Source organism: Dendrobates tinctorius, unplaced genomic scaffold (genome assembly GCF_039654945.1).
Source record: "Dendrobates tinctorius isolate UK_male_01 unplaced genomic scaffold, ASM3965494v1 ptg000093l, whole genome shotgun sequence".
NCBI lineage: Eukaryota > Metazoa > Chordata > Amphibia > Anura > Dendrobatidae > Dendrobates > Dendrobates tinctorius.
Window position 1 is genome coordinate 13372890 of NW_027361761.1, and position 22347 is coordinate 13395236.

Genomic DNA, 22347 nt, shown 5'->3' on the forward strand with positions numbered 1-22347 from the left:
ACACTCTCTGTAGTGTCCCACCTGGACACATGGAAGTCTGTCCACACTCAGACAGACTCACTCTCACACTCTCTCACATGTGCCAAACACCTCAATTACATAGCCCTGTAACCACACCCACAGGTGATCACATGACTATGACATCACTAAACGTTGTATAGACACACACAGGCTTCCCTGACACAGTGTAACAGAAAGATCAGCAGTACCTCTGCTGATCAATACACCCTGGAGCCTGCATCCCAAGGCCACCCACCTTGAGACCCATAATGGTCATTTAGGACCCTGCTCCTGTTACCACATTGAATGTGCCTGTACACCCGTCCTGGGACACCCACGCAGCGCCCCCTAGCTGACATAGTGGTAACTACACCACAGTTGTAAAACAGAAATTACTGTTATGCAAGAAAGGAACTAGATAGAAGAGATAAAGAGGAAAACACAGTGACATGAGACTGCAGAATGCAGGGCGTAAGGATCATATGTCATCCTCATAGGGGGAGGGGAACAGAGTGTTTTGCAAAGTAGTGAAACCAAAACAGCAGCCTAGTGAGACAAACTCACTAAAGAGATCTCTGATCATAAGAGCTGACACTCTACAGGAGAGAGATCTCGATACGTAAGAGAGGCCTTCAGTCCATATTTTTAGGTGTAGGTGTAGCTGCAGTCATAGACTATTACCAAGGCGTTATTATTACACGAGTGAAATATTGCCCAAGGGATTATAAGCTCAGAGATCACAGCCAGGGAGCAGAGACTCATTCAGGTCTTGTGCCGCCTCCACTTTGTGCAGCCAAACAAGTAAGGAACAACATTTTTATATTAATATGTATATAGTAAAATTCTATACTGTAATATAATATATGTACATTTCATAGCTGCTACCAAACCCTGTGGAGAGAAGCCTGGAGTCAGCATATAGCCTGTTACTTATTGTAATATCACCATTTTCTTTCTACTTTGTGGCTTCAGTTTCACCCTCCAGGACTTGGTGAATGGCGCTATTGTGGGAATATATGTGATCTCACTATAGAGACTGCTCGCTCCAAGCTCCATCCTTGCCTGTGCCACTCCTTCTGTACCCTCCCCTGGCTGCTGCATCACCCCCACTACATTTTACATTCCCCCCTCTGCCTGATTTATATCATGTAAATAATATGAGCTTTTACATTTAGTTCATTCAAGCATAATGGAGATCTACAGTACTTCCATTATGAAGAGGGTATGTATGATTATTTTTACCCTCCTGAAGCTCTGATGTATTAAATATAGATCACTCCCTCTTGTCATTATGTTATACACATACACTATATAGACAAAATAATATTCTACCTCAGTGTATAACATCCTGTCCTTCGACCCATGGTGTATAACAACCAGCATCTCACCCCTTAATGTATACCATCCGGCACCTCTTCCCTCAGTGTAGAACATCCGGCTCCTCTTCCCTCAGTGTATAACATCCAGCTACTCTTCCCTCCTCTTCCCTTTGCCTGTTGCCTGTTCTTTGGACTTTCTTTTCGACCTTTGGAACTTTGACGGACCCCTAATTTTAATCTTGAATTGATGGATGTTTTATACCCTGTGGATTGCACTGTTCCTGCATGACGGACCATTGTGGGAAGGTGGAAACCACTCACGACAACCAACCAAATGCCCTTGGACACGCAGCTGTGGATCGGCACCCGGATCTGCCACTACTACGTACTTCCTCCACAGGTACATGCAACCCGACATGAATATCGTGATGAGCAGTTATTAGCACCCATGGACATGAATCTAATACAACCACTGTCAGCTGCAGTTCCGCAATACACCCAGCTTCTACCTTGTTGGTTACTGATGCAGCCATCTGGGTACAGAGGTGAATACTGGACACAGTCAGACACGGCATGGACTAGAGTGAAGTACAGGGTCACTGATCTGCTGGCTGCCCCAAAGCCCATCACTAAATGTGTTGTGTATTCAAGGGATCGACTTCTGGAGCTGAGCAGATTGAAGTCATCTCCAGCTGTGGTCATACCACATGTCCCTCGTGAAGTGTGGAGACCTTTCAGAGGCTGCAGAGCAGGTCAAAAGTTGAAATCCAGGAGATGAAGGTTTAAACCAGCAGTACCATAAATTATCATGGGTAATGTAGGCTTGCTGGGAAATAAGATGGATGAACTGCTAGCTCTGTGTAAAACCCAGACAGAGTTTAAGGAATGCAGTCTCATGTGCTTTACAGAAACCTGGTTATATGGGGAGGTCCCTGATTCAAGTGTCTCAATTCCAGGGTTTCAGATGGTCCGGGCTGATAGAGACAAAGATAACAGTGGTAAGAAGAAGGGTGGTGGGGTGATATTATACACTAATAACAGATGGTGTGATCAGCGGCATATTGCTGTTAAGGAAAGTCACTGCAGTCAAAATATTGAACTCTTAGCAGTTGGCCTTAGGCCTTACTATCTACCTAGAGAATTCTCCATTTGTCATGTATATACCTCCATCCGCTTGTCAAGAGGCAGCTGAGGAAGTGTTGTCAGGGGTGTTGGCTCGCCTTCAGACAAAGCACCCAAACTCGTTAATCGTAATCTCTGGGGATTTTAACAGAGTCATGATTTCAAAGGCTCTTCCAAAGTTCTATCAATATATTAAATGTGTAATAAGGGACAACAGTATATTGGATCTCCTCTATGAAAATGTTAAAGACTCCTATACATCATCTGCACTTCCCCCTCTATGGAAATCTGACCACAGCCTCATACTATTGTCACCATCTTATCAACCAGTTGTCAGCAAACATCCAGCGACTATAAAACAAATCAGGAGGTGGTCCCCAGCAGCTGAGGAGGCCCTGCAAGACTGCTCTGACCTCACAGACTGGGAGGTGATATGCGACATGGGAGAGCATGATGATTTAAATGATATGGTCAGGAGAGTAACTGATTATATAAATATAAATTTTTTGTACTGATACTGTAGTCCCAGTTAAAAAGATTCGATGTTATGCAAATAACAAGCCTTGGATTACAAAAGATCTGAAATACTTACTAAACAAGAAAAAACTGGCATTTAAAATGAAGGATACAAAGAAACTGAAATTGATGCAAAAGGACTTAAAGGGGAAAATTAAGAATGCCCGTGAGGCGTTCCGAATTTAACTAGTAAATAAATTGTCATACAACAATTCCATGGAGGTGTGGTCGGGCATGACGCAGTTAACTGGGTTTAAGGCAAGGCCAGAGCGTGGGGAAGTGGATCTGCCCATGGCTAATGAAATGAATGAGTTTTTCAGCAGATTCACCAACACATGCGCAGCGTCATCAGGAGTGGGGAAAAGAGCAGGGGAACTGTCTGTCTGCTTTCTCTGTCTCCTCAAGCGATGTAAGGAAACAGTTTAGTAAACTAGTCATTGGCAAAGCAGCTGGGCCTGATGGCCTCAGTCCACGTGTCTTTAGAGCATGCGCAAACCAACTGTGTACTGTCTTCCAACTCCTGTTTAACAGGAGCCTATAAATACAGAGTATCAATGGCGTGGAAGACAACCTGCCTAGTGCCGGTTCCCAAGATCACTTTTCCAACTTCCCTATACGACTGTTATCCAGTGGCCTTCACATCGCATGCTATGAAGAGAATAGTACTTGCCTACTTGCGCCCGAGGGTGAGGGCCTACACTGACCCCCTACAGTTTGAGTACAAGCAGAGATTGGGGGTGGATGATGCGGTAGTGTCTCTGCAACATACAGTACATTCATTCTTGGACAATGAGGGAACTGCAGTGCGCGCCATGTTCTTTGACTTCTCAAGTGCTTTCAATACCTTACAGCCGCCCTTACTATGAAATAAGTTGACTGATATGGTGGTAGATGAAGGGATGATGAACTGGATAAGCGACTACCTGACGGACAGGCTGTAGTTTGTAAGGATGGGGGAGGTGGTATCTGGCAGTGTATGGAGCAGTGTTGGAGCCCCTCAGGGTATAGTGCTGTCGCCCTTCCCCTTCACATTGTATACAGCTGACTTTTAGCATAACTCAGATCTCTGTCACCTCCAAAAATTCTCAGATGACTCAGTGATTTTAGGGGGCATTGTGGGAGATCGGGGGGGAGGAGGAATATAGAAGGGTGGTTTCTGACTTTATGGATTGGTGCCAGACTAACTGTCTAGAACTAAATGTGAAGAAAACCACGGAAATGGTAGTGAATTATAGAAGGAAAAAGGATGACTACTTACCGATCACTATTGCTAGCCTGGAGGTGGAGATGGTTGAGAGCTACAAATATTTTGGGGTTCACCTTGACAGCAAACTTGATTGGAGGTGTCATACAGAGAAGGTTCACAAGAAGGCAATGAGCAGACTGTACTTTCTGCAGAAGCTCAGGTCGTTCAATGTGTGCAGTAAAATGCTGGAAATGTTCTACCAGTCTGTTATGGCAAGCGCCATCTTTTCTGCTATCATTTGCTGGGGCAGTAGTGTGCGAGTAGCTGACGCTAATAAGCTCAACAAACTTATCAAGAAGGCAAGTGCGGCTGTTGGCCTCCATCTTGACTCTTTTGAGGAGGTAGTGGAAGATAGGATTCAGAAGAAATGTAGGGCTATAATACAATAATACCCACTATAAGAGCTGTTCTTGAAGCAGAAGAGCACATTCAGCAGCTGTCTAATCCTACCAAGGTGCAAGAAGGAGAAATTCAGGAAATCGTTTGTGCCTACTGCTATGGGGATATATAACAATTTCCTAAGGGTGAAAGACGACAATGACCTATGGCTGGTGCACTAATAGCAATGATCAGAGATTTAAGATTTAAGTACCTTCACTTACATAAATTTATGATAAGATAAGATAAGATAAGATAATCCTTTAATCGTCCCACCATGGGGAACTTCAGAGCATTACAGCAGTAAGGCAGGAACAAGTACAGATACAGATGCATAAAGGCATTACATTGACAGTAGGTAGGTACATATATGAAAAAAAAAGATATAACCGGACTATCACAACTTTTGGATCTATCAGTTCACTGTTTGGGTCGTTCTCCGTTTTGAACAGTGCTGGTTATACAGCCTAACTGCAGCAGGAAGGAAGGACTTTCGATAGCGCTCCCTCTCATATTTAGGATGAAGCAGCCGGTCACTGACAGTACTGCACATCTTTGTCACGGTCTCATGCATGGGATGGGAATCATTCTGCACCATGTAGCTCACCATGGCCAGTATCCTCCTGTCGCCTACTTCCTGAACTGGATCAAGGGGGCATCCCAGGACAGAGCTGGCCCTTCTAATCAGTTTGTCCAGCCTATTCCTATCCCTGGTTGATATGCCACTACCCCAGCACGCCACACCAAAGAAGATGACTGATGCCACAACAGAGTTGAAGAAGGATGCAAGGAGTGCCCCCCGAACTCCGAAGGTTCTCAGCCTTCTGAGCAGTTAAAGCCTACTTTGGCCCTTCCTGTACACTGCATCCAAGTGATGGGCCCAGTCAAGCTTATTATTGAGGATCACACCAAGGTACTTATAGGTGTCGACTATCTCAATGTCATTTCCCTGAATGTTCACCACTACTCGTGGATTTTTTCCCTTGCGAAAGTCCACCACCAATTCCTTGGTCTTCCCGGAATTAATCCTAAGGTGGTTCCTCTGACACCATTCCACAAAAGCTTGGTAAGTATCTCTGTACGCTCTTTCATCTCCTCCTGTGATGAGGCCTACTATTGCAGAGTCATCAGAATACTTCTGCAAGTAGCAGCTAGATGAGTTGCACTTAAAATCCGCAGTATACAGTGTGAAGAGAAAAGGGGCAAGAACTGTACCTTGAGGTGTCCCTGTATTGCAGATCACCATGTCTGACACACTGTCCCGAACCTTTACAAACCGAGATCGGTTCGTGAGGTAGTTAAGGATCCAGGTGGAGAGTTGGAGGTCCACGCCAACAAGGCCCAGCTTGTCTCTCAGTAGACCTGGCTGTATGGTATTAAAAGCACTAGAGAAATCGAAGAACATTATTCTCACAGTGTTCCCAGGTTTCTCCAGGTGAGAGAGAGTCCTATCTAGAAGAAGGTGGATAATGGCATCATCCACACCAATGCCCGGCCTGTAGGCAAACTGGAGAGGGTCCATATCCGAGCTCACTAGAGGACGGAGACGTGTGAGAACCAATCTCTCTAGTACCTTCATCAGGTGTGAAGTCAATGCTACAGGTCTATAGTCATTAAGGTCTTTCAGATACGGTTTCTTCAGAACTGGTACCACACATGATAATTTCTACAGTTGTGGTACTATACCTATTCTCAGGCTCATATTGAACAGATATGTAATGATCTCACTCAGCTGGTGCCCGAAGGTTTTGATTAGCCTTGCACTGATGCTGTCAGGACCTGCAGCCTTCAAAACTTTTATCTTATCCAGTTCTTTTGCAACCTGGGTACTTGTGAAGAACAGACCCTGGCTCAGTTGACAAGTTGCAGCAGGGGGTGAGGTTATTGTAGCAGAGAGGTGTGAATGGTATGCAGGGGCAAGAGCAGCCAGTGTGTGATTAAATCTGTTAAAGAATAGATTAAGTTCATTAAGCCCCTCTTTATCTACAACCATCCTGGCGACAGTCTGTCTATGCCCAGATATAGACTTTATACCCTCCCAGACTTCATGAATCCTTTTCTGTGACAATTTCAGTTCAATCTTTCTCTTATAATTAGCCTTTCCCTGCCTGATTAGATTCTTCAGATCTTTCTGCACCTCTCTCAGCCTGCCCTTGTCACCTGATCTGAAGGCCAACTTCTTCACTTATGGATCAGCCCCGGAATAAAGGCTCTTCTTGTTTGTTACGTAATGTGGTAAAATCTGTGTCTAGGAGCTACTTTATGTAATGCTTTTTATAATGTTTGGAATGCTGTTTGTAATGCTGCTGTAATACCATAATGTCCCTCGGGATCAATAAAGTGTATCATATCATATCGTATAACATCCGGCCTCTTTTTCCCCGGTGTATAACATCTGGCCCATCTCCCCCAGTATATAGTATCTGGCCCCTCTCCTTTGGTGTATAACATCCAGTTCCTCTTCCCTCAGTGTATAACATCCAGCCTCTCTTCCCCTGGTGTATAACATCTGACCCCTCTTCCCCTACTGCATAACATCTGGTTCCTCTTCCCCTAGTGTATAACATCTGGCCCATCTCTCCCAGTGTATAACATCTGGCCCCTCTTCCCCCACTGTATAACATCTGGTTCCTGTTCCCGTAGTGCATAACATCCGGCCTCTCCTCCCCGGTGTATAACATCTGGCCCCTCTCCCCCAGTGTATAACATCCGGCGGCCCCTCTTCCCCCACTGTATAACATCCATCTCCCTTGCTTCAGTGAATAACATCCATCTCCCTTTCTCCAGTGTATAACATCCAGCCCCTCTTCCCCCACTGAATAACATCCAGTTCCTCTTCCCCTAGTGTATAGCATCCGACCCATCTCTCCTGTAGTATAACATCTGACGGCCCCTCTTCCCCCACTTTAGAACATCCATCCCCCTTTCTCCAGTGTATAACATCCAGCCCCTCTTCCCCCACTGAATAACATCTGGTTCCTCTTCCCCTAGTGTATAGCATCCGGCCCATTTCTCCTGGTGTATAACATCTGGCGGCCCCTCTTCCCCCACTTTAGAGCATCTGTCCCCCTTCCTCCAGTGTATAACATCTGGCCCCTCTTCCCCAGTGTATAACATCTGGGCCCTCTCCCCCAGTGTATATCATCCGGCGGCCCCTCTTCCCCCACTGTATAACATCCGTCCCCAGGGCTGGCGTCAGCACCCAGTGCACCGGGGAAGTGCAGGGGCCCTGGCAAGATGGGGGCGCCCACTAACGCTGTCTGGGATTATGCAGCACAACAACATCATGGAAGGCTCTACTGCCCAGCCTGCACCCCGCCAGATACCGCACACTGATACCTGCACCCCGCTGGGCCGGGCTGATCTCTGAGCGCATCACCGCTCCACCTGTCCAACGGCTGCGAGTGGTGAGAGACCGAGACCTGCAACGGGAGAGGATGTGGTGAGCTGTGTGCGGTGCAAGCTGCGAGATGTAGCTGAGCTGGATGTGTGCGGGACACGAGAGCGGCAATGTGTCGGTATAGTGATATATGTCTCTGTGTGACGGCACCAGAGATATGTGAGTCTATGTCTATATAATGTAATATGTGTGTGTATGTCTATGTAATACGTATCCGCCTCTGCATCTGCCTCTGTATCCGCCTGTGCCTCCGTATTTGCCTGTGCCTCCGTATCTGCCTGTGCCTCCGTATCCGCTTCTGCGTTTGCCTCTGTCTGTCTTTATATCCGCCTCTGCGTGTGCCTCCGTCTGCCTCCGTATCTGCCTCTGCGTGTGCGCTCGTCTGCCTCTATCTCCATCTGCCTCCATATCCACCTCTGCGTGTGCGCTCGTCTGCTGCTATCTCCGTCTGCCTCCGTATCCACCTCTGCCTCCATACCCGCCTCCGTGTGTGCCTCCGTCTGCCTCTGTATCAGCCTCTGCGTGCATCTGCCTCCGTATCCGCCTCTCTGCGTGTGCGCTCGTCTGCCTCCGCAAGACATATCACCACCACTATGTCTTGCACCAAATAAACTACAGCCTCACTACACCACATAGATGGAGCAGAGCTGATTTTGCCCATGACGTCTCAGCAGCTCGGTAAAAGCCTCAGCTCCCTTTCTATTGTGCAGCATAACATAACCCCATCTCTGCTGTGTCATCTTCCTCCTCTCCACACAGTAACCTATAAGCCCCCTGTGCTCCTCTCCCCGGTCTCGTCACCCTCTGGTCGGGGTTTTCTCCTCGTCGTCGCCTCTTCACACGTTTTCTTTATTATTCTTATAATTCTTCTTGGTGATTAAACAGGAAACGTTGGCGACGTGCATTCTGTTCTCTTATGTTCCTCTGACTCATGAGGATTTTTGCTGATCACGGCTCAGTTGGGGGGAAGTTTCTAAGTTGTGGTGATGCACTTAAAGTAGCAGGTGCTAACTTGGTAATCAATGGGGGTCCGAGATATGGGAGCTTCACTGAATTGATGCTCTTTTCTGGTGATCAGTGCAGCTCTCAGAAGTGGGACCCACACCGATCTCTCCGGTGGGTAGGTGACCACTTCTTCCAATGGAATACCCCTTTAAGCCAACCGTAAATCTCAGTACACCACCCCTGCCAGAGAATGGATCCGACAGACTGAATCTTCCATGAGACCCCTTTGTATGTTAGTCGGTTGCTAATGATCTCATTCCTCTTGAGTAGGTCACAAAAATTGGCATATAAGGGGTTGACTCATATAATGCAGTATGGTATTGCAGAATTTGCAATAGCTATCACTCATGTAAGAAGCGAAATCTGGCATTGTACTATACTATACCAAAATTTCTCTGCTGTATCTGTGCATCATGAATCGTGGTATGTGTTAAAGGGGCCCACTGAGACTTTCGCCTGGGGCCCTCAAAAACCTGGAGCCGACCCTGTCCATCCCCTTCCCCCAGTGTATAACATCTGGCTCCTTTTCCCTCAGTGTATAGCATCCAGACCCCTTCCTACAGTGTATAACATTCGGACCCTCTTCCCCAGTGTATAGCATCCAGACCCTCTCCCACAGTGTATAACATCCGGCCCCTCTTCCCCAGTGTATAACATCCGGCCCCTCTTCCCCCACTGTATAACATCCAACCCCTCTTCCCCCACTGTATAACATCCGTACCCTCTTCCCCAGTGTATAACATCCGTGCCCTCTTCCCACAGTGTATAACATCCGTACCCTCTTCCCCAGTGTATAACATCCGTACCCTCTTCCCCACTGTATAACATCCGTACCCTCTTCCCACAGTGTATAACATCCGTACCCTCTTTCCCAGTGTATAACATCCGTACCCTCTTCCCCCACTGTTTAATATCCGTCCCCTCTTCCCTCACTGTATAACATCCAGCCCCTCTTCCCCCACTGTATAACATCCGTCCCCTCTCCCCCCACTGTATAACATCCAGCCTCTCTTCCCTGGTGATGCAGAGCTCACTGAGACCAGTATAGTCCTATAATAGGAGCGACTGGTGTAACAAGTCAGTTCATGACATTTCGTCCTCCTAAATCTTCCCCCATCACCTGTGAGTGATATTATTGAGAAGTGGAAGGAACCGCAGCAACTCAGCCACGAAGTGGAGACCCCGTAATGTTACAGAGTGGGGTCACCAAGTGGTGAGGGGCAGAGGGCAGAAAAGTCACCACTGCTCTGCTGACTCCATAACTGCAGAGCCCGGACCTCCTCTGGAATAACATCAGCACAAACACTGTGCCCCACCGCGAGCTTCATGGCCGAGCAGCTGCATGCAGCCATACATCACCAAGTACAATGCTGAACATCGGATGAAGTGATGTAAAGCCACCACCACTAGACTCTGGAGGAGACGTGTTCTGTGCATTGACAGATCACACTTCTCTATCTGGCGTCTGATAGTGGCGTCTAGGTATGGTGATTCCAGGAGAACATTACTCCCTGACTGCATTGTGCCCCCTGTATAGTTTAGTGGAGAATAATGCTATGGGATGTTTTTCAGGTGTCATGCATACCCCCTTACTTCACGTGATAAGAAATCTTAATTTTTCAGCACCTAAGGCATTTTAATAACATTAAATAATAATTGTGAAGTCCTGCGGAATATGTTGGTGCTATAGAAATAAAATTAAGTGGTGACATGTACAGACAATAAAGGCATTACAGAGAAACACATAATTCACCAGTTACACAAGGAGTAAAGCTGGAGTCACACATAGCGACTTACCAGCGATCCCAACAACGATATCAACGTGTCAGGATCGCTGGTAAGTCGCTATGTGATCGCTGGTGAGCTGTCACACAGACAGCTTCACCAGCGATTAGCACAGCGATGCCGAGCACGCGGCATCGCTGTGTTTCTTAGTGCTCATGCCATCCCTGTAAAAAAATAGAATTAAAATAAAAAATATTGCTATTCTCACCTTACGACATCCCGCGCTGCCTTCCCGCATCTCTCCACGATCCCGGTCCCAGTGATCCTTTGCACGAATGACCGCGAGACGTCGCGCTCCCTCGAGACAGTGAGAATAACAATATTTTTTATTTTTTTTATTATTTTTTACAGCTGATCGCTGGTCTCTCGCCTGTCACACGTAGCAATGCGTGCTGGCCAGCAGGAGACCAGCGACGAAAAAAAATCCAGAGGTTTCTTGCAGCAATCAGCGATACCAGCAGGGGGGCTGGTCGCTGATCGCTGTCACACACAGCGATCTCGCTGGTGAGATCGTTGTTGTGTCACAAAAGTTGTGACTCAGCAGCGATCTCACTAGCGAGATTGCTATGTGTGACTCTAGCTTAAAGGTACTGTCACACTAAGCGATATCGCTAGCAATATCATTATAACTTGTGACGTTATAGTGATATTGCTAGCGATATCGCTGTGTCTGATACTTACCTACGACCCGCTCCCCAGCTGGTTATCGCTGATCGCGCGAGAACGTCCAGGACTGTTTCTCATCGTCACCTTCCTGCGGCGCTTCCTGGGGAGAGACGAGCGACGAGCGTGGAGCCGGGCGGGAGGACGCAGGATCGCCTAGTGTGACAGGTAAGTAGCGATCCCCGTCCCCAGCGATGTCGCTGGTGAGATCTGCCTGTGTGGCAGCTCACTAGCGACCACTTAGCGATGTACCAGCGATCCTGACCGCGTCATATCGCTGGTCGGGATCGCTGGTAGATCGCTAAGTGTGACAGTACCTTAAGGGTCCTGATTGCACACTACAATCTATCAGGAAATACCTATACACAACAGGTAAAAAGTGCTTATCGTGTAAAATCCAGCCATCATTATAATAAATACATCTTTTAAACCTGATGAGACTGATACACTTACTTGGAAAATCCATGTGGCTGTGTAATGCAGATACCAAAATGATCATTTTAATATCAGTGCCGAAAACTCTCAAAAAGAGTTTGCGCAGTCATTTTCACATGAGTTTTAAAACTAGCTACACCAACCTCATCAGAGCTCTGGATTGTGAAATTTGAAGACCGATCCATTTTAAGCACAAACAATTTTTTATTTTGAAAGAGTAACAGAGAGAAGCAAACTGATCTCAGTAATTATTACTCAGAAAAGTGGGATTTGTCAGGAACCAAATTTTTGTGGCTTCAATTTGAGCAAATCCAGCAGAATGAATTCTGGATGGTCGAAATTTCCTGGATGTTTTCTTCAGTCATGTGTTAGGAAATAATGATTATACTTTCCTGTCCTGCGTATTGCCCTCATCTGTCCTAATGCCAAGCTTGGCCGCTTTATCACTTTGGGTCTTTTTTTGTCTATTCTTTTGACTTTCATTCTTCTCGTTTTTGGTCTCTGGAGGAGATCTTTGACTACTAACTAGGCCTCACAATGTTGGCATGTGGGGCTCAAGCAGCATCAATAACATGGGATGTGACAAATGAGAACTAGTCAATGCCAAAAAGTTGCAGACAAAAGACACAAAGAGGGAAGGGCAAGAAGTAGAAAATCTGGAGAGCAAATAAAGTGCAAATAGGGTCTTAACTTGTTAAAAGCATGGGGTGCAGCAGGGAGAGGTACACTCATCTTGTTTTGTTGCAGCTAAGCAACATGTACAAAGCATGGATCAGCTGCTGTAGAACACAGGTCCAAATACCAAGGATAATGGTTAAGCCGGGTGTATGTGTCCAAATCTGAGCTGCTGATAAAGATGGATGGTGGACGATATTTCGAGGTCAAGCAAGACCTCTTCCTCAGGACAAATCCTTACAAGTGGATTGTCAGATCTGCACGTTCTTAAATGGGGGTCTCATTTTTTTTTTTTTTGCGAAAAAACCTGCAAAACCAGACACTTGACATGTCAAAGTTCATAAAGCAAAAACATCACAAACAACGATTAAATACAATACAAATAAACAGACCATGTATGTAACAAATCTACGAACAAACACTAAAAAGCACCATCCAGAGAAATAAAAATGTAAAAACAAGTATTTATATAAAAATGATCGCTGAATAAAAAATTCCTCTATCAAAACGTGTGTATTTGTCTTTGTGAAATAAGCCATCCAAAATACAAAACTCCTATTCAAATGAGCTGAAATTACCAAACCTGTCTCATTAGGGAAGCAGCCACTCCAGCCGTTTGTTTCAATCTACAATTTCATCTCTAGTTTCGTATTCAAGGTTCACCCAATACTCTAACACCTACTTTTTTCCACAGTAATCCCTTAAAAAAAGAAAATTTCCACTGCTTATCTCTCATTCATGATGAAGGGTTATTACAAGTATGCACACATTTCTTCACAGTGAGGGAATGTGGTGCCCCTGAGGGTTCAGTCGCCACAGAGGTACTGCACCTCCTCCTGTGGTGTAGTATCCCACTCTCCAGGTATGATGGAACACCTGACCAGACTCCACCTGCATCCCACACAAACACAGTAGTGTAGCAGAGCAACCTTCATGGCTCCCTGCTTGGAACACGAAGAGTGCTGGGAGGTGGGTGGAGCTTAGATGCACATGAGAGCAGGAGAATGTTAGGAAGTAGTCAGTTGGTGAGAGGAGATCCCCTGAGAGGGATGAAGTGAAGGAAGTGCTGCAGCAGACTCCTTTGACCTGTAGCTGCTGGCACAGGAAAGAGCAATAGAAAGCCTGATTCTTCAGAAGGAAGATAGTTTAGTACGGAACGTAAGGAGAAGAGAACTAAGGACTCGGGTCAGAGCAGAACCCTTCCTGAGGTTTGAAGCGCATGGCCGGGGTCCGGTCCCCGAGGCTGTTTGTGAAACTAATGTTCCAGCAGCAGACACCGAAGGAATGGGAGCTGTGACCACTCTATTCCCACAAAAGACTCGAAGACACGGTGGCAACCTATGTGTGAGCCGGGACATGACGGATGGAGTCCCCGAAGCAGGCTATAGTCACTTGTCATGCGAGTAGAGTTCCAAGGAACATCTGGGAGGAGGAACTTGGGTTTAACACACAACTACACGTACTTCAGTATAAGCGCTAGAAAGGAGACGTTCAGAACAGGCACACGAAAGGGAGAGCTGGAAAGCTTAATTCCGTCTGCCTGGGAGTTGGCTGAGCCCCTGATCTGGAGACCACGGCATTGAAGCGGGCACCTGTCTGTGCCAAGAATGTGAGTAAAAGAACTGGAACTGCATTCATCTGTCTCATTGCCTTCTTCCTGCGCCAACCCACTCAGTACTGCTATATCTTTGTGCCTAACACTGCAGCATCTACTTCTCCTCACTATCTCCTCATTTGCCAACCTCATCTACTCTGCCCTGGGACTACAGCCCTACCTGTGGAGGGCTACAACATCATTGCTGCACCACACCATCTGTCCCTGAGAAGCAACCCTGCAGCGCTGGTCAAAATGACCAGAAACCACAGGTGGCATCACGAATCATCTCAACGACTTTATTCCCATCACTCCACCCCTTTTACATTGACCGCCTGAGGCTACGGACTGAGTCATTGCCACTGTGACATCTCCCATTGTCATCAACGGGCCTGACACCGAGTATCCCACGGCCCCTGGCGGGCGACCCACTTTGGCGTCACAAACAGGATGACGAAGCCCGGTACCACCGGGTCCTGTGTGCTGAAGATTTATTGGACTTAAAGTTGCTGAAAATGTGCAAAACAACCAAAATGATAGACTGTAAAATGGACTCTCAAAATGGCCGCCGGCGCGGTGAAGAAGGGCGTGACAACAAGGGTGGCCCTAAGAAAAGAGCGCGAACTGTCCTGGGCCTCCCCTGCCTGAACTTCTGTGCAACCGCAACATGGCCCACCCCCAGAGGGGTTCGTATACTGGCTTGGTATGGAGGAAGAGGAAGGAGGCGCCGCTCCAGGAAGGAGGAGCAAAGCCCTGTGGCGGGAAAGGAGCCCAGAGAGAAGCGAGAACGCCAGGACGCCATAATGGAAGAAGGACGGAGGCCTGAGGAGCACGCGGAAGCTGAGCTTGTCTTTCCCGGCGCACTAGTCGAAGGCTCCAACCCTGCTTCCACGATGGACCGCCAGCAGCTGGAGGAAGAAATCGCCCTGCTGAACCACAGTCTGCTGCTGAAGCAGGAGGCTCTGCAGGCCTTGGATCGGCAGTGCACCCAGGAGGAGCCTGCAGAAACGGTACCTCCACCACCGGTACCCGCCGCCGCTGCACCAGTTCTCCCCCAGGCATCACCTGTGGAACCCGCAGCCGCTGCGATGCCATCGGCAGCGCCTGTCACCACCTCCACGCTGCTACTGCCGCTGGGCGCTGACTGCCAGGAGGAGTTACCTGAGGACCCGGGAGCTGAATGTGAAGCAGGGACTGTGTTCCTGCCTGGACCTGGCGCGGCCGCGCAGGTCCAACCGGAGGCCTCAGCAGTCCCTGAACCAGCACCGGCTCCACTCCAGTCGCCGCCCGCTGACCAGGCAACTCCAGCAACCACCGCTGCCACCATCTGCCGTCCAGTGCCTGCACCAGAGCCGGAAAACCACCAGGAGGCGCCAAGTATGACCGCCTCCCCTGTAGCTGGGGAGACCTCTGAGTTCCCGTCCGCTCCAACGTCTGGGCAGGTCATGCTGGACCTAGTCTGGGACCGGGATACTAGTCCCTGGGGGGAAACACCCGAACCCCTGGCAGTGGTGCCCCTGTTCGCTGTAGGCAGAGGCCGGCCCCAAGAGGTGGAGGAGGAAGAGCCTTACTACCAGCGGACTATCCGCCAGCTGACAGCAGAGCAGTGGGAGTGGGAGCAAAGGAGACTGGCAGTGCTGGTCCCTGACATGGACCGGAAAGAATAGGCCCGCGCCGGGCACTATGGTCCCCTGGACTCAGCCGGGTGGGGGTTCAGGTCCTGAACTTTAACCTGGAAAGGGAGTTCAGTTTCATCGCAGACCCCCAACAATCTCCGACCCCTTTGTCAGCCAGAGGGATGCAGAGTCCCACCTCCGGAGGGGACACCCCGCTCATGACCTATACCCGGGAGATTACGTCACCTTCACCCGTCATGAGGGGTTCCGCGGCTGGTATGCCCTGAATGTGCACCGCTTCCCGGAGGAGTTTATAGCAGCCTACAAAAGGGACAAAGCTTATGTTCCCCCGGCAGAGATACCTCCCACCGTGGTAATTGTACCTACTAAGGCAAAGCAGGCAACGTCCACCAAAGTACAGCATGCCCTGGTACAAGTTGCTACCCTGCTGTACCACAGGCAAAAACCAGAACAGCTACCGCACCATCAACAGCTGCCGAGCTACCGCCACAGGCAGCCATCCCCAAAGCCCAACAGGAGGACTATGGACAATATAGGTGTGCAGACGTGCCTGTCTGCTCTCTGCCAGACTGTGGAGACAATAGGGCGCCTTGCTAGTGGCAGCCCATTGCAGCAGCTATTATTTTATTTTATTTTGTTTGTTACAGTCTTTTATACCTTTCCTGATGTCTTTTTGGACCTCTAATTTCAACCTTGGATCTATGCAACGTTTTCATCTCGTGGATTGCGACGTTCCGGCACGCTGGTCTGCTGTGGGATGGAAAATGCAGCACACCCCCACACTTTCTACTGCCGCCGGGCACACTGCATATGGTTTTTACCCGGATCCTCCACTACCACCCACAAGTCCCCTGCTGGCATGGCCACTTTGGGGTACGCAATATGGTCCATCTCAGCTAATACTACCGACGGATGTATGCTGCTGCCCACAGCCTGTGTCAGTGATACAGCCATATGTGCTCAGCGGAGAGCACCGTATACAGTATGCCACGGAGAGGTCTCCCGGGATGGATGGAATCACTGATCGGATGGTTGTCCCTAGGTCTGTCGCTAATCGAGTAGTGTATTCAAGGAGTCGTCTTCTGGAAATGCGCAGGACAAAGTCTTCTCCAGCAGTTGCAATACCACATGTTCCACGGGAAATGAGGAGACCTTTCAGAGGTTGCAGAGCAGGCAAGAAGACCAAGTCCTGGAGGAGAAGGTTTAAACCTGCAGTCCCATCCATCATCATGGGTAATGTACGATCGCTTGGTAACAAGTCGGATGAACTGCTGGCTCTGAGTAAGACCCAGAAGGAGTTCAGGGAATGCAGTCTCATGTGCTTTACAGAAACCTGGTTGCATGAGGACGTCCCGGATTCAAGTATATCGGTACCGGGGTTTCAAATGGTTCGGGCTGACAGGGACAGAGTGAAGTGCGGTAAGAAGAAGGGTGGAGGAGTGATACTGTACATTAACAACAGATGGTGTAATCAGGGGCATGTAACAGTAAAGGAGAGACATTGTTGCCCAAACATTGAACTATTAGCAGTGGGCCTCAGGCCTTACTATCTGCCTAGAGAATTCTCTCTTGTTATTGCAGTGGTGTCGTATATACCACCATCTGCAAATCCAGAGGCAGCTGGGGATGTACTGTCTGGGGTGATTGCCCGGCTTCAGACGAAACACCCTAACTCTCTAACTGTCATTTCTGGGGATTTTAATAGAGCCAAGATCTCATTACCAAAATTCTATCAATATGTCAAATGTTCTACAAGGGACAATTATATATTGGATCTCCTCTATGCCAGTGTTAAGGATGCTTACTCATCATCTGCATTGCCCCCCCTGGGGAAATCTGACCACAATCTCATACTATTGTCTCCAGCTTATCAACCAGTTGTCTGCAAACAACCAGCGACAATTAAACGGATAAGGAAATGGTCTCCGGCAGCTGAAAAGACTTTACAAGACTGCTTTGAATGCACAGACTGGGAGGTGTTATGTGCCAGGGAACCTAATGATGATGTTAATGAGGTTACCAGGAGAGTTACTGATTACATCAACTTTTGTACTGACAATATTGTACCTATTCATGAGGTTCGGTGTTTTGCAAACAATAAGCCTTGGATTACAAAAGAATTGAAACATCTACTAAACAGGAAAAAAAAAGCTTTTGAAAGGAAGGACAAGGAGGAAATGAAAATTGTTCAGAGAGACTTAAAGGGGAAAATTAGGATTGCCCGTGAAGCATTCAGAATTAAATTGGAAAATAAATTGTCACATAACAACTCCAGAGAAGTGTGGGCTGGAATGAAGCTTTTGACTGGGTTTAAGGCAAGGTCAGATCAGGGGGGTGGGGGGCTGATCATGGCTAATGAAATGAATGTTTTTTTCAACAGATTCAACAATAAATGTGCCATGTCAACAGAGGAGAGGGCCGGGGAGAGACGAGCAATATCAACTGGGGGGAGGAAGTCGGAGTCTTTCTTGATCTCCGAAAATGATGTGAGGGAACAGTTTAGTAAGCTGGTCATGGGTAAAGCAGCAGGGCCTGATGGTATCTGTCCACGTGTCCTCAGAGTGTGTGCGAATCAGTTGTGCACTGTCTTCCAGCACCTGTTTAACTGGAGCTTACAATCACAGAGAGTACCAGTTCTATGGAAGACTTCTTGCCTGGTGCCGGTTCCCAAGACTACCTTCCCGAGCTCCCATAATGACTATAGACCGGTGGCCTTAACATCGCATGTGATGAAGTCCTTGGAGAGAATTGTACTTGCCTACTTGTGTCCGAGGGTGTCTGCTTTTACGGACCCCCTTCAGTTTGCGTATCGGCAGAGTCTGGGGGTGGACGATGCTGTAGCGTATCTACTACAAACAGTACATTCCTTTTTGGACAATGATAGAACCACTGTGCGTGCCATGTTCTTCGATTTCTCCAGTGCATTCAACACCTTACAGCCACTATTATTACGTAAAAAGCTGGTTGAAATGGCGGTTGATGAGGGACTAGTGAATTGGATCATTGATTATCTGTCGGACAGGCCACAGTTTGTGAGGTTGGGGGCGGCCGTATCGGATAGTGTGCGGAGTAGTGTTGGAGCCCCTCAGGGAACGGTGCTGTCGCCATTCCTTTTTACGTTATACACAGCTGATTTTCAGTATAAATCAGACCTTTGTCACCTTCAGAAGTACTCTGATGACTCAGTGATAGTCGGAGGTATTGAGAGAGACCGGGGGGAGGAGGAATACAGAAGGGTGGTTTTGGACTTTGTTGACTGGTGCCAGGCTAACCATTTAGAACTCAACGTAAAGAAAACCAGGGAGCTGGTGTTGAGTTATGGAAGGTGCATGAAGGATTGCTTACCTATCACTATTGATGGTCAGGATGTGGAGATGGTGGAGAATTTCAAATATTTGGGGGTTCACCTGGACAGCAAGCTTGATTGGAGGTGCCATATGGAGAAGGTTTGCAAGAAAGGGATGAGTAGACTTTACTTCCTAAGGAAGTTAAGGTCGTTTAATGTGTGTAGCAAAATGCTTGAAATGTTCTACCAATCCATTGTGGCGAGTGCAATCTTTGATGCAATTATATGCTGGGGTAGTAGTGTGCGCACAGCTGACGCGAATAAGCTGAATAAACTTATCAAGAAGGCTAGTGCGGCGGTGGGTCTACAACTCAGGACTTTCGAGGAGGTATTAGAGGATAGAATTACTAAGAAATGCAAGGCTATAATGAGCAACAATACACACCCGCTCTATGAACTGTTTGCGAAGCAAAAGAGCACATTCAGCAAGCGTCTACTCCAACTAATGTGTAAAAAGGAAAGATATAGAAAATCGTTTGTTCCGACAGCTGTGGGGATGTTTAACAAATGTATAAGTGTAAAGCATCCCAAGACTAAATGAAGTTCAAAGTGTATGGGGGGGAATTGGTGAGTTACAAGTACCAGTCTATCCGCATCTGCTGTCCATATAGACTTATTTTGTAAAGTGTGTATTGTTCTTGTAATGTTCTTGATCTTTGTTCTGCTGCTGTAATACTGTAATTTCCTCCGGGATCAATAAAGTTTATCTAATCTAATCTAATCTAATCTAATCTAATATTAAGCCAGCAGGATGCGTACATCCTGAAAGTCTTCCCTGGAAGCAAAAGAAATCTGCTTCTACCACCCCAGTCATAGACACAGAAAAGAAAAGCGATAAAAAAGGTCCAAAAGACTAGATAATTCAAAAGATAAAACATTGAATCTTTATTGAAATATGACCAAGGTACAGGGAAAGTGAAAACAAGTCAAACATGACCATGGTAGCACAAGGGCGACAAAGTGGGGCATACATTGGGCTTATGGACAGTGTAGGGGAAAACAAGTTGCTTAGGCATTGTTATGTTGGCAACATTGAAAATATAGCACCCATCCCCAAAATACACATATTGTAAATACCACCCAACAGGATATATTAATATAAAGACACTAAGTCAAGGTATACACATCTTTACCTGTTGGAATGGGAGATGGAGGTCCACCCAAGTATGACCCCCCCAACGCACGTTTCGGCAACTGGCCTTTCTCAAGGGGTAATTCTACCACCCCAGGAGGAGACCATCACTAGAACATTTACCAGTAACTGAACTGTTACCCAGGAGGGCATTGGCACCGTTGTGCCTCAAAGTTTGCTTTTGTTTTCTTGCTGTTTTCTTCAGTTGTGCCTCAGTTTGGAATTTGTTGCACTGAAATCAGAACTGCAGTGATCATGAACTGGGAGTGATTCACAAACTTTCCTGTAAATAGTTTGCGCCTCTTAAGGAGCTCTCTCTTGGTTTTACACAAACCTTCTTCAAACAAGGACTACCTCAGACCTGGAGTTCTGCTCCAACCCCAAGGACACTGCAAGAAATCCCGGCTGGGAGCAGTGTCCAGCACTTGCAAGAATTACTGACGTTTTAATGTGAAGTCTTTCATAATGTGCCGTCTGAAAATGTTTCTTAGCAATGTTTAGCTATCTGATTAGGAGTGAAAATCTTGCAGAATCTAGCTTAGGAGCAATGTTTAATAAAAATGTGAAATTTTGAATAAAGATTTGAACCAGGTGGTGAACCTAGAGCAACGGTTGTCATCTATGGGTCTAGAAGTAATAGCAGAATGTGAAAATGTGAATGACAAAATAAAAATGTGTTGAAGTAACGATGGTAATACTTGATCTAGCAGTGAACTTCTTGGTAACAGTTACTGCCAATAGCACTTTATTCTGTAAACTTGTTATGCAATGTTCAAGCAGTAGTCCTCTCCTGAAGAGAAGCTGTTTTTACATTGTTAATCTAAAAAGAAAATTTTTGTATGTTCTGTTAACATCTTAATTCTCATTAGTTTACAGCCTGCGGTCGTGCTGCGGTTAACGGAGGGGGTATGTGGCGCCCCTGAGGGTTCAGTCGCCACAGAGGCACTGCACCTCCTCCTGAGGTGTAGTATCCCACTCTCCTGGTATGATGGAACACCTGACCAGACTCCACCTGCATCCCACACAAACACAGTAGTGTAGCAGAGCAACCTTCATGGCTCCCTGCTTGGAACACGAAGAGTGCTGGGAGGTGGGTGGAGCTTAGATGCACATGAGTGCGGGAGAATGTTAGGAAATAGTCAGTTGGTGAGAGGAGATCCCCTGAGAGGGATGGAGTGAAGGAAGTGCTGCAGCAGACTCCTTTGACCTGTAGCTGCTGGCACAGGAAAGAGCAATAGAAAGCCTGATTCTTCAGAAGGAAGATAGTTTAGTACAGAACGTAAGGAGAAGAGAACTAAGGACTCGGGTCAGAGCAGAACCCTTCCTGAAGTTTGAAGCGCATGGCCAGGGTCCGGTCCCCGAGGCTGTTTGTAAAACTAATGTTCCAGCAGCATACATACTCAGCACTGCTATATCTCTGTGCCTAACACTGCACCATCTACTTCTCTTCACTATCTCCTCATTTGCCAACCTCATCTACTCTGCCCTGGGACTACAGCCCTACCTGTGGAGGGCTACAACATCATTGCTGCACCACACCATCTGTCCCTGAGAAGCAACCCTGCAGCGCTGGTCAAACTGACCAGAAACCACAGGTGGCGTCACGAATCATCTCAACGACTTTATCACCATCACTGTACCCCTTTTACATTGACCGCCTGAGGCTACGGACCGGGTCACTGCCACTGTGACATCTCCCATTGTAATCAACGGGCCCGGCACCGAGTACCCCACGGCCTCTGGGGTGAGTCAGGAACCCCTCCCGGTATTTTCATCCCATTGACTTTTTGCTCCCTGGAGGCTGCACCCTCAGGGCCTTCAGTTCTTGTTCCTATCCCGAGGAGATTCTATTTTTGAGGGCACACGGGTAACCAGGTCTCGCTCATTTATACATTGCTCTTTTTATCCTTATATTTTTCCCCTCCCACAATATGTGTGAGAATATATAATATCTCTAGCCCACTTTTGGTAAGGGAACTCAGTCCAACAGCCCCCTTTCCTGCTCACAGATCTGGATTTTCAGATGCTTTATGCACAGAGCCAGGTGGTAACTCCATGTTTTTCACCATGAATCCTCACAGTTTTTTTCCCATG

General features: G+C 47.3%; 2 protein-coding genes across 2 annotated transcripts in view; one reads left to right on the plus strand and one right to left on the minus strand.

Moving 5' to 3' along the window:
- LOC141098558 (cytochrome P450 2K6-like) overlaps positions 1-22347 on the minus strand; it is a 411322-nt gene that overhangs the window by 379101 nt on the left and 9874 nt on the right. The gene's annotated exons all lie outside the window — the stretch shown is intronic.
- Positions 575-22347, plus strand: part of LOC141098559 (cytochrome P450 2K1-like) — a 111729-nt gene continuing 89956 nt past the window's right edge. Inside the window, exon 1 of the mRNA XM_073586454.1 lies at positions 575-801. The gene's annotated coding sequence lies outside the window, so the exon portion shown is untranslated. The remainder of the gene's footprint in view (positions 802-22347) is intronic.